Source organism: Palaemon carinicauda, chromosome 30 (genome assembly GCF_036898095.1).
Source record: "Palaemon carinicauda isolate YSFRI2023 chromosome 30, ASM3689809v2, whole genome shotgun sequence".
Classification (NCBI taxonomy): domain Eukaryota; kingdom Metazoa; phylum Arthropoda; class Malacostraca; order Decapoda; family Palaemonidae; genus Palaemon; species Palaemon carinicauda.
Window position 1 is genome coordinate 35,953,391 of NC_090754.1, and position 14,013 is coordinate 35,967,403.

Consider the following 14,013-nt stretch of genomic DNA (forward strand, 5'->3'; position numbering starts at 1 on the left):
TTTTGTAGATTATATCTTTAGTATGAGTGAATAAAGTTGTTTAAAGTCATATAAAAAATGGTATGACTCGGACGAAACTTATTTTCTTAAAGAATATGGTGAACCGGATTTACTCTTGATAGAAATGGACCAAAAGAAATTCGTAATACTTTCCAATTTCTGAATAGGAACATGAAATTAGTTAGTGAAATAAAGAAAAAAGAGTGGTTAGAATTGAAATCTACAAGAATTAAAAGGAGTTTAAAATTTTTTTAGAGAAATACAGGGCATTGGGAATGAAGGGAAGTTTCTTTAGTGCATTTTATGTATTAATGATCTGATAAACATGAAGTATGGAAAAAAAATTAAGCTAAGAAATTAATAAAACGAAATGCTATACATTTCGTATAAGCAATGAAAGAAAAGGCAAGGATGAGAAGAGTTTAAAGATTGTAGAATTTCAATTAACAAGAAATCGAATAACTAGATAAAATGTCAAAAGCAAAGTCGACGATGAAGGGAGGCAAATTCTTTAGTTTTAATAAAGAAAAGCTAGTTACATAGCATAGATTTCTAGGGTTCTTGCAAAGCGTAGTCATTTCCGGCGAAGCTAGGATGCCAAGGATACAAAAAATATGTACAGTTATTTTAAGAGAATAATCTTTCAAGAATGCATGGATATTTGACACTTCTTTCTTTGATTTGATGTACAAAATATTCTCTACTGACGAAGCTATTATTATTATTATTATTATTATTATTATTATTATTATTATTATTATTATTATTATTATTATTATTATTATCATTATTATTATTAACTAAGCTACAACCTTAGTTGGAAAAGCAGGATGCTATAAGCCCGGGTGAGAAAAGGAAATAAAGAAATGAATAAACTACAAAAGAATTAGTGAACAAATAATCTAGAATATTTTATGATCAGTAACAACATTAAAATAGATTTTTTATATGTAAACTATATTATTATTATTATTATTATTATTATTATTATTATTATTATTATTATTATTATTATTATTATTATTAGCCAAGCTACAACCCTAGTTGGAAAAGCAAGATGCCATAAGCCCAAGGGCTCCAATAGGGAAAATTAATCCAGTGAGGAAAGGAAATAAGGAAATAAATAAATGATGAGAACAAATTAACAATAAATCATTCTAAAAACAGTAACAACATCAAAACAGATATGTCCTATACAAAACTATTAACAACGTCAAAACAGATATGTCATATATAAAGACTTATGTCAGCCTGGTCATAATAGAAATATTTGCTGCAACTTTGAACTTTTGAAGTTCTACTGATTCAACTACCTGATTAGGAAGATCATTCCACAACTTGGTCACAGCTGGAATAAAACTTCTAGAATACTGTACAGTATTGAGCCTCATGATGGAGAAGGCCTGGCTATTAGAATTAACTGCCTGCCTAGTATTACGAACAGGATAGAATTGTCCAGGGAGATCTGAATGTAAAGGATGGTCAGAGTTATGAAAAATCTTATGCAACATGCATGGAATTTAGTAACTGCTAAAGTCGGTGGTCGTGACTCAGTTTGAACCATTTTTTTCCTTGCCACCTTTGTATTATAGATTCATTCTACCATCGAATTTGACTTCTTTTCCACAAAATAGGAAATACGTAATGAATTAAAATGTTCCCATTGTAATCGAAGCACAGGCAGCTGGCTTTGTCCTTTCAAATGATTCAACGTTGTTTTGGATTCCACCATGTTTTCCTATAGTTCGAATGAAGGAACTGTCCTTGAATTCGTATAACATTTACTCTTGATGTCACTTGCTATATTTATTTCCTCACTTCCCTGCCTTCTTAATGTCACTGTCTGGTTACAAAGGATACATTTCACAACTACATTCTCAGCCATGATCATTACATCAGCTCTTACTAATCAACATGTGAAGTAAAAGAATAAACTGTAGCAAGTATAAAGAAACAGCTTCTTTTATGATAAAAAAAAAAGACCTCAACAAACAAATCAAATACCTTTCTGAAGCTTATTATTGGTAAAGATATTTTGAATGGCTTATGATAACATTCCTGATTAAAGAAAAAAACAAATATTTTATAGTTAAATCAAGTAAATCAGAATAATACATACATTTTATAGATTTTGAGTTACATCCAAGATGGCAGCCGATATGGAACCTTCCTATCCTTAGATTTTTCTAGGCTTTTGATATGTTGTTTGGGATATTATTAGAAATCTAAAAAAAAACCCTGACTATGTTTCTTTTATAATTAGTTGCTGTTTAAGTTTTTGCTCACCTAAAATGACTGCTATATATTTAGTGAAATGGTTTTTTGAGTCGAATAAAATACATATTGAATAGGTTAAAATTAGGATTTCTTTGTAATGTATAATCTGCATTTGATGATAAATTAAGAATGAAAAAATTACTAATAAAATTTTATCTTAATACTTTTCCTTAATTTAATAGAATTGGTTTCATCATGGGATCGACCAAGCTGTCTTATTTTGAGCCATTCTCCGAACTCAAAACTATGATTGATTTTGAGTTTTCTGACATTCTGACATCGAAGGTCATTGCTGGTGATATTTTTTTTTTATAAATAAAGGATAAAAGGAAATACAATTTGAAATCATAAATGCGATGTCCTTATAAAGTTAAATAGCTCTCAAAAGACCTGTTTCTGAAATAAAAACCTAAAACTATGAGAACACTAGTCTTTGATTTTGGATTTTCCTCTCTGTAAACAAAATATGACCTTAAAACGAATTGCACATTTAAATCAAAATTTTCGGATGTGTAATAACCGACGCTTTCGGCATCAAAGGAAAATAAACGCCTAGATAATGAGAATGGTCTGATACTTAAGATGAGAATAAACGAGATGAGAGAGGGTTTTATCCATGACAATAAAATCATGGAACACCCAAGGGCTTATATTCTCTTCGGGTAATGTCAGTCAATCCCTTTATGGGGAAGCGTTTCCCCATATCCGGGAATTGATTAGATTTTTAGGGGCTGTAATTCCGAAAGAGAAGTTCATCATAATCAAATGTGACACAACGTCTTTTATGAGGGAATTTTCTTAATCTTTACCATTTTTCCTCTTTTTTTCTGGTCGTGAATGCCAGAGGTAAGGGACAGTGACAATGCCTTAGAAACTGACCATACATACATATGATCAGAGCCCAAGTCCCTTCTCCACCCATGGTAGGACCAGGTAGGGCAAGTATACATAGGATCAGCGCCAAAGTCTCCTCTCTACCCAAGCTAGGATCAGGAAGGACCATGCAATGACTGTAGTTAGATTTATAGGCTATCACAAACACCTCATCCTTAGCTGGCAAGGATGGTAAGGTTGCAGACACTACAAAACACTATCGAAGTTGAGTGGGACACGAACCCCAGTCTGGCCGATTACCAAGGAGGGACGTCTCCAATAGGCCACCACAATCCTGCCCTTCCCTTGAGAGATTCTGAGGCAACCAATGTAGTCAGACCTAACTGAACTTGATGCCTGAAGTGACTTGGATTTCGTGACCATAAGGCAGCAATTTGAAAGTATTGTTATTTCTCTTCTTTTGGTGGGGTTGTCAAAAGAAAGTTTTGTTTTCTGATTTTTTCTTCTGGAAACCATAGAAATTAGTTTATGTCCTCGATGCTAGTTACTGTACTCAGTTGAACGTCTTAACTGGCAATCAAGAAACATAACGATTATGTTTAAAAATTGTGGGAATTTATAAGAAAAGAATGTTGTTATTCAAACTTCCTGACTCAAGAATGTCAAACGCTGATGAACATGAACGAAAGAAAAATCTTGATAAAAAAAACTATATAAATAAACTTTTAAACGAGAAAAGAGAAGGTGAAAAATATTCAAGGCAAAAAGATATCTTTCGAATTTACTACTCAGAATTCAGTTGACATATAACAGGGGATAGACTTTACATTGTCTTATGTCCAAGGCACAACTCTTAATCATTCATAGAATAAATATGTTAATTTGTATAATGTATATAAATACACCCACACCCACATACACGCATACACACACACACACACACACACACATATATATATATATATATATATATATATATATATATATATATATATATATATATATATATATATGGAATTTTAGATCCTATGTTTTTTATAAATCTAATGAGTGAATGTATAAACTATTTTGAGTAGTTTTTTATAAATATATTAGAACAAATATTTTTTACTCTTGTATATTATATCAACTCAGCAAATAGATATTCTCAGCATCGGTGTCCTTTATTGCCATAACGCCAGATTGATATAACTCAATGAATCTATGAACTGACCAATGCGACCTAGTAAAACAGTCTTCTCGTTGTTATAGCTACGTCACTCTCCTTTGTGATTTTATCTGACATTCAGTACTCCTAGCCACAGAGGACTTGTCCTTTTATGGATATTCTATGGCCAGCAATTGCTCTTTGTTGCTGGACGTTACCAAGGAAACTGCGGTCGTATCCCGACGTTTCTTATTAATCACAAGAAAGGTTATGCATGATCTGTAATAATGTTGATAGCACGCTGGGGGTGAACGGGCGCTACGGTCCAATGTAAGAAAAGCGGATTCCTTGATATTGGTAACGACAATGGTAGTCTTTGATCTTCCTTTTACGAGGTCTTTGTTGGTGGTCTTCATATCGGCCCTCCTTTGGTCAATGAAGTTTTCTTGCTATTTGTAATGAATTTATAAAGTGAGCGGTTAATAAACGGCGAAATACGTCCGAAAACGCTGAGAAACGCCGGGAAAACGCCGAAAAACGTCCGAAAACGCCGAAAAAAACCGTAAAAACGCATTAATAACTAAAAACACAAAAATAACTGAGGATATTTCCGCACCTTCTGAACAAATTCTGGGTATCATTATGGAATAAACATTAATATATTTTTTCTATATTTTGTCTTTGTTGTGCTTCTGTTTAATACTTTTATTTTGTATATAGTCACTGAAAGAAAAATATGAATAACTTTAGGAAATGAGAGAAAATGTTATATTCATATTAAGTTTATTGAATAAAGGGTTATCTTTCTTGTTTATCGATAATAAATTTGGGGGAATTCGATAATATTTTTCAATAAAAAGTCGTCCTTTAACTGTTTACAAAATGAGTTTCTTCATTCATGTATCTATTTATTAGGGATTATATTAATTCTTGTGTTTAATTACTTAGGAAGCAAAGTTCATTTGGGTTAAGAATACCACTGGAATCAAGGATGAACCAGCTGCCAATATTTTTTTTTCCAAAAGGGACATACTAAGGTGACCTGTTGGCTGTTGAGATCCACATCTTTGGTGCCATATTAGCAAATAATCCTACTAACAAACAAACAATACAGTATAGAGGAAAAAGGGAGATAATAAACCAAAGAAACAAAAACGAATTTAAACACAAGCGCAGTTTATGAAAAGATTGATAAAGAGAAAAATCATCCGTCCAATAAAACCTGAAAATAAAATATATTCATTATGGAGTGACAGCTTAACACGCCCCACTTAACTCGGAGAGGTCTGGCACTGATATATTATGGCGCAGGACGCAATTTTATCAACGTTAATTACAGGCCATGTATAACACCACAGCCTGTAAATCATTTTTGCAATTATGGACCTGATGAATTTTGTCCTTTATTTTCTGTTTGACAAATCACAATAGAGGAAAGATTTATTAGTTTTGTGTTTGTCGAATGCTACGTTCCAGAATGTAGTACTGCTGACTGCACGGATTAATTATTATTATTATTATTATTATTATTATTATTACTTACTAAGCTACAACCCTAGTTGGAAAAGCAGGATCCTATAGGCCCAGGGCCCCCAACAGTGAGGAGAAGAAACAAGGAAAAATAAAATATTTAAAGAACGGTAACAACATTGAAATAAATATTTCCTCTATAAACTATAAAAACTTAACAAAATAGAGGAAGATAAATTAAATAGAATAGTGTGAACGAGAGTACCCTCAAGCAAGAAAACTCTAACCCAAGACAGTGGATGACCATGCTACAGATGCTATGGCATACCCAAGACTAGAGAACAAAGGTTTGATTTTGGAGTGTCTTTCTCCTAGAAGAGCTGCTTACTATAGCTAAAGAGTATCTTTTACCCTTACCAAGAGGAAAGTAGCCACTGATCAATTACAGTGCAGTAGTTAACCCCTTGGGTGAAAAAGAGTTGTTTGGTAATCTCAGTTTTATCAAGTGTATGGGGGCAGAGGAGAATCTGTAAAAAATATGCGAGACTATTCGGTGTATGTGTAGGCAAAGGAAAAGTGAACCGTAACCAGAGAAAATTTTCCAATGTAGTACTGTCTGGCCAGTCAAAGGACTCCGTAACTCTCTAACAGTAATTAAATATTTGTTATAATAATAATAATAATAATAATAATAATAATAATAATGCCACTCACGTAGGTAGTAGGTTGGCCAGGGCACAAGCCACCCGTTGAGATACTACCACTAGCGATTTGTGGGGTCCTTTGAGTAGCCAGACAGTACTACATTGGATCCTTCTCTCTGGTTACGGTTCACTTTCCCTTTGCCTACACATACACCGAATAGTGCCCCTGGTTACTATTTTATAGTGTTTAAAAGTAGGATAGGAATTCAGATCATGGTAATGGTGATGATATGAATATAAATCAAACTATAAATGGCTCACCGACAGATTACTTAACCGAATGATTCGTCTTCAAGTTTGTGTTCAACTAATGTTCAACTCAAACTTGGATCCCAAATTAGTGTTCCTCCAACGCACCTGCGAAGTTATTTTACGCTTCAGAAGTTTCTTCATTCTCTGTATTAGGTATACGCAGGGGTACATACATATATATATATATATATATATATATATATATATATATATATATATATATATATATACATATATATATACATATATATATATATATATATATATATATATATATATCTTTTCTTTAAGAATACCATAAAAAATTAGGAATTACACTTATTTATGAAGACTAGAACTGTGGCCACGTTGCCATATTAATCACAAAAAGAATCAAAATCCTCTAAGAGAATTGTGGTGAATGGAAACGCAATTCACTTTTTATACATGCTATTGTAGACTATATATATATATATATATATATATATATATATATATATATATATATATATATATACACACACAGTATATATATATACATATGTATATATTTATATCTGTGTATATATATGTGTGTGCATATATATGTATACTGTATATATATATATATATATATATATATATATATATATATATATATATATATATGTGTGTGTGTGTGTGTGTGTGTTTGTATATATATATTTATATATATATATATATATATATATATATATATATATATATATATATATATATATATATATATATGTATACAAGCCTAATAATCTGGACACTAATACATATACGTTAAAAAGAAAGGAAATTAATGAAAAGTACTGTACTTTCGTAATGCTATTTTTATGAAGTTAGGAAACAACTGACCAAACGTTCCCAGCGTAGAGGGATCCGGTGATTAAACCGGAGGTGGACGGAGGAAGGGAGTCGCACACACTCTACTGAAATTTACATTCTGTTACACGTTGACACTCTGCTGTATCAGACTTCATTGAAACTTTCCTGAAACTTCAGATGGCTATTTGTAGCTGACGTCATTCAATCAGAATATTCTATTTTGTAATTTTATTTTATTATTATTATGACGTTTATTGCAGTCCATTGCATTTCAATAAAAAAAGGAAGTGACAGTACTATACTGTCGATCACTGTTACGTTATACTTCCTAAAAGATCATTAACTGTGTGTCTTGAAATAACATTGATGATTATACGATCTAAAAACACAGTGGTTCTTACAGAATTAAGTTTAGTTTAATTCATTTAGAGAAATCAATCAAATGTGTGCGTAGGACGAGCTAGATTTTGCTATTAAAAATACCTTTGAAAAGTAGGTTGAGTAATATAAGATAAAATATGTTTTTCTTGTGTGATTGAAGGACACCCTCGTAACAGTGAAGGGTCCACATACCATGCAATTTAAGGTTTAATATGATCTTTGTCTTGAGCAAGACAGAGGATGTGAGAGAGTCCAGTACGAAAGTTATTGGGTCTCAATAAAGCTTGAAGGTCACTGGAGAAAGGAAATGACGATACTTTAAACAGGTTTTATACCGGTCGGGGAAAATTCGTCCCTGTTGTAATGAAAGTATATCAATCTTAGGTTTTGACGAAGAGATCTAACACGTATAACTCTTCTTATTTCCCACCGTTATCCCTACATTAAGGGGTAGGTTGCCTGATGCCCCTCTCCAATGCCATCCATCAAAGGCATCCACTTCCACGAACCTCTTCTCTCCATATCATCCTTCAATTGATCACGCCATCTGATTTTCTGCTTCCCTTACGATCTTCTCCCCCTAGCAGGTTCCTGCCAAGCCCTCCTCATTCCCTTCTTACAAATCATTCTCAACCCGTGACCAGACCATCCCAGTAGTGACACTTATCATCTCTTTAATCTTTATACGCCTGCCATTCTTTTTATTCCATTTTCCAATAAATCCAGGAGTGATATTCCCATAATCCACCTCAGTATTTTTATCTCTGATCTCACAAGCTTTGCTTCCTTATGTCGTCTTATCTCCCACATTTCAGACACTGGTCTCATCAATGTGCTATATATCTCTATCATCTGTGACTGGTGGTCGATTAAGGATTTAAAGCAGGTGGAGTTCAACTCTTAGTGGATTCAATTAATTCTTTGAGTATCCCGTACACTCACTTTCTCTGTCATCTACATCCATACGACGAAATTCTCATTTTACTTCTGATTATTGTAATCTTTCCCCTTATAAGATGGAGGTCTGTCACATCATTATTTCTTCAGACATGTTTTTGTTCCGTATTATCTTTTTTTATCATCACCCTAAGGCAAGTCATACCTTGGTGAGAAGGAGTACCCTGAGAGGTTTAATCGGAAACCACAAATATTTAGTCGTCGTATTTACTTGTACAAAATATACAAGTGAAAGCAACCATGATATCCTGATAATCAGTAACTACATTTACAGCTGACTAACTGCCTTACTAGCTAACTAACAATTCAATTATCGTATGATGAACAGAGTTTTTGACGTTGTTGTTGTTGGTGAAGATTGCTTGATTCCTTGTGGCCAAACATGTGTTCTTGCTTTCGGGACATCCCCTTGATTCCGATATTAAGACTCTTCTACTCCACTGTCTTTCACATCATCAATGCAACACTTTCCTCGTTCCTTCTAGCATTTATACTGTTGTGTTCCATTATTTCCAGATAAGCAAACGCTCTCAGAATACTCTAATTGGTCTAACTACACTAACCTAATCACTATTCTTACATATCTCACGATTTTTTCTCCATCTCGATTCCTTTAAAAACAGACATACTCTGCAAATAATCCATCTAATTAGTTTCAACCCTTATACCCCATACAGACACCAATTCCATTCAAGGGTTGTGGCGACCTGGTGGTAGCGTCCTTGCCTGGTGATTGCCAGACTGGGGTTAGAGTCTCCCTCAAACTCGTTAAGTTCCTCTGGTTGCTGCAACCTTACCATCCTTGTGAGCTAAGGATGTAGGTATTGGGGGAGCCTATAGGTCTATCTGCTGAGTCATCAGCAGCCATTGTCTGGCCCTCCCTGGTCTTACTTTGGATGGAGATGGGGCTTAGGCGCTGATCATATGTGATGTTGTCAGTCTCTAGGGCATTGTCCTGCTTGATAGGGCAATGTCACTGTCCCTTGCCTCTGCCATTCATGAGCATGAGCGGCCTTTAAACCTTTAAGCCTTTAAGGAGAGTTAATCCAACCATACCTTCATAATTCTCACCTTATTTTATTTAAACAACTCAAGTCTTTTTCCAATCTTTTGTTTCATACCTACAATCTCCTATGATTTTCTATCCTCTAATTCAACTGTTCCATATAAACATGATCCATTTTGTTTACTGTGAAATAATCATATAAATCAGCTGATTTCTTCCTTCCAATATACATATCAACATTCAATTACCTATATTTCAAGTTTCCATTTCCAGCAGAACCTTATTTTTGGTTACATTACACGCGGTATATGCGTAAACTCTTAAGTAATACACTCAGGCTTTGTAAACAGCAAAGCTAAATTAAGTTTAAGAAAATATGACAAAGGAGGCTTAATAAAGGCTCTAAACGTGTAAGTGTCAAAAGATTCCTACTTTTAAGACAAGTCTTTGTTTATGGTGAATTTAAAAGCTTGAGACAAACAAAGGAAGAATAATTATGATTAGGACTTCCTTTATTTCTAACCATCCTTTGTTAGGGGAGATGTCTGAATGTTGAAAAAGTACACACCACACACACACAAACACACACACAAGATATGATATCCAAATGTATTTGAGACGTAGAAAATATTTCACTATCTCGAGCTATTAATTAACTATTTCATCCCGTATGTATGTGATTTGATAATCATTGTATTGCTTTATGTCTATCACAATCATTTTGAATTAATTAACTTTAGCAAAAATTACTTCACACTGGTTTACATTGTTATATGTGTAATTCACAGATGCATCCAGGATAGATATTAATTCTTATTGGTAATTTAAAGATTTAAAGGTTTAAAGGTTTCTCAAGAATGGCAGAGGCAAGGGACAGTGGCATTGTCCTATCGAACGGGACAATGCCCTAGAGACTGACCATATATACATATGATCAGCTCCCAAGCCTTCTCTCCACCCAAGCTAGGACTAAGGAGGACCAGGCAATAGTCGCTGATAACTCAGCAGATAGACTTATAGGCTCTCTCAAACGCCCCCCCCCCCCCATTCTTAGCTCACAAGGATGGTGAGGTTGCAGCGACCAGAAAAACTAACGAGTTTGAGCGGCACTCGAACCCCAGTCTGGCGTTCACCAGTAGAGGACGTTATCATATCGGCCACCACAATAAAACCTTAAATTGATATAAGATTTCAGTGTTTAACATTAAGCGCCTGAATAATACTAAAGGCCGGTTCACACATTGAATGTTTTAGCTGTAATTACGTAATTTGTTTAGCCAAAACTGTAATTTAGTTGGGAGCAAAAAAATGAACTATATATCTGAGAAAACAACATCCACAATCTTTACCATCAACGGCCATCAAGAAAGTACAGTATATGTAAATTCTTCAACACTATCCGTTGTTTGATAGAGATTTATTACGAATTGTAACTTGGTATCGTCAGTCATTTACTTCATGAATAGTTTGCTAAATGTCTAATTCCTCCATTTAAATAATTTTCTTTACCTCTTTTTGTATGGCTATCCTCATCATATAAATTTCCCTGTACCATTCACAACTTCCATACAATCACTTCTTCAGAAAGAGAGAACAATTACTTAAAGGAATTCGGAAAAAGAAGATTTTAGCAACCGGACAACAGACTGACTTATGGTGACGATATGTCTTGTTGGCGCCAGTGTCTCTCCAAAGCTCAAATAATAGATAGTAGAAGGAAGAAAAAGATTCGTGTCAGTGTTGAGCTTTCTAAGTTAACAGACCTCGTAAACAAAAAACCTCCGTATCCACTCCCACACTTACTCATTTCTCGACGATCCCTATTTTTTCCGCCAACGCTCCATTTCAGATAAAGAAAAAAATATAGAAAATGGAGCCTCTTTTATTATGTAATGTTTTATGAAAAAAAAAAAAAAAAACCCAAATCTATTATGTAAAGAAATGTGAAGGTTGACCTCAGTAGGTCAGTTGATACACCTTTTAGTTCCGGAGTATTTTTCATGACCCTTTTGAAATCAAACTGATCATATTTTTCATTTGTCTGTTATTGAATTAATCTTTTTAGATTTTTACTGATTTCATAAGCGTGTGTCTTATCATATATATATATATATATATATATATATATATATATATATATATATATATATATATATATATATATATACATATATATATATATATATATATATATATATATATATATATATATATATATATATATATATAGGCTTTTTCTTATTATCAAGAAATCTGTTTTCCTGTTGTTTTAAACATACAAGAAACGTAACATATCAATGTATAATACACAGGTTTATCCATTTTGATTTATATATTTATTTTGAATTAATCTTTTTTTTTATTAGTTTTGACGTGCAAAGGACAAGCAGCTCAGTTCCTCCTTCACATTAAAGGTTAAAAGGTTAAAGGTGTCTGGTTCCTTTTCCAATTTCATCCGAGTAGATACTCACCAGAACGTCAGCCGTGCAAGCCCAATACTCCCACTGCAGTGTCCAACCATAGCAGTAGCTTCCCCAGTATACAGCTTAAACTGATGGTCTCTGGCTGGGATCGATCTGCTGCTATGCGAATGCTAGGCGAATACGTTACCACTGTACTCCCCATTACTCTATCTAGAAAGGGGAAGGACAACCATACAGAAAACGCCTTTAATGTAGATGAAAGAAAAGAAAACACCGAAGAACCACGTCAGTCTTTCAAAACACATTACACTGGATAAAAAGGAAGTGTTGCATATAGAGCTCGCACCCTTGCCTTGTCAGTATGAAAAGAGCAGAACAGTATAGTGCAAATGGGTGCTGAAAGTCAGAGATATCTGACAGCCAAAGACACGAGTAACAAAAAACGGGTAGTTTGTAGCACTACGGCCAAGCGTCCTAATTTGCTTATTATCGCTCCGACTGTTATCTTGTATAGAATAAAAACGTTTGGAAATGGTCTACGGATCTTAAATATGTTGTGTAAGGGGGGGGGGGTCCGGGGGGGCGCAGCCCCCCTGGGTAAGGACATGGCTTTTAGCATAGGTTAGGTGGGTTTTTTAAGTTAGCTTCTCCCGTCGTACTCGTAGGTAAGGAAACTGTTGTGTAAGGGGGGGGGGAGGATCCGGGGGGGCGAAGCCCCGCTGGGTAAGGATACGGCTTATAGCATAGGTTAGGTGGGTTTTTTAAGTTAGCTTCTCCCGCCAAAATCGTTTTTAGAACGACGGCCACAGTTCAGAATATTCCCGTTTTCTATAGGATCTGGCCGTCACCCTACAAAGGCTCCCAAAAAACAATCAGGCATCAGTTGCTCAACGGCATGAAACACTCCATGAAAGAGATTTATTTTTCATTGGATTCTTACTGAAGTTGCTATTCTTCGTCTCCTCATGGACTTTCGAACGGGCATTATCTTCCAAACTTTGATGGAAATGACGTCAAGCAACTTTGCTCAACTGCTCAGATTCGGCTTTGATTAAGTTTCGATCTGAGGAAACGTCTCCATTCTTTTTCACGTCCGGAAACTCTTTTTTGGGAAGCAAACTTTGACGATCTTGAGTCAACTCCGGACAGCAGCTGAGCTCCTTAATGCTGTAGTTGGGTTAGCGGATTTATGGATTTATAAATTTGTGCCACATACCATGGAGCTGGTGACGGGGAGGCCGTTCAGCGTTGAAGTGTAACTGATTGAAATATTCGCTGTTGCTATATAAAGTGCGAGTTAGAAAACTTGAGCAGCAAGATAAAAAAAATGGAAGGAAGAGACTCTTTATCGAAGATAAGCAGCTCTTCTAGGAGAAGAACACTCCAAAATCAAATCATTGTTCTCTAGCCTTGGGTAGTGTCATAGCCTCTGCACCATGATCTTCCACTGTCTTGGAGTAGAGTTCTCTAGCTTGAGGGTATACTCGGGCACACTATTCTATCTTATTTTTTGTTCCTCTCGTTTTCTTTTGAAGTTTTTTATAGTTTGTATATATATATATATATATATATATATATATATATATATATATATATATATATATATGAAAAATCTTATTTAATGATGATACGGTTCTTGAAATATATCATTTTTATTTTCTATTACTTTTCTTGTAGTTTATTTATTTCCCTGTTTTCTTTTCTCACTGGGCTATTTTTCCCTGTTGGAGCCCTTTGTCTTATAGCGTC

General features: G+C 34.3%; 1 protein-coding gene across 1 annotated transcript in view; it reads left to right on the forward strand.

The window, feature by feature from the left end:
* Positions 1-14,013, forward strand: part of LOC137622986 (uncharacterized) — an 84,372-nt gene that overhangs the window by 44,067 nt on the left and 26,292 nt on the right. The gene's annotated exons all lie outside the window — the stretch shown is intronic.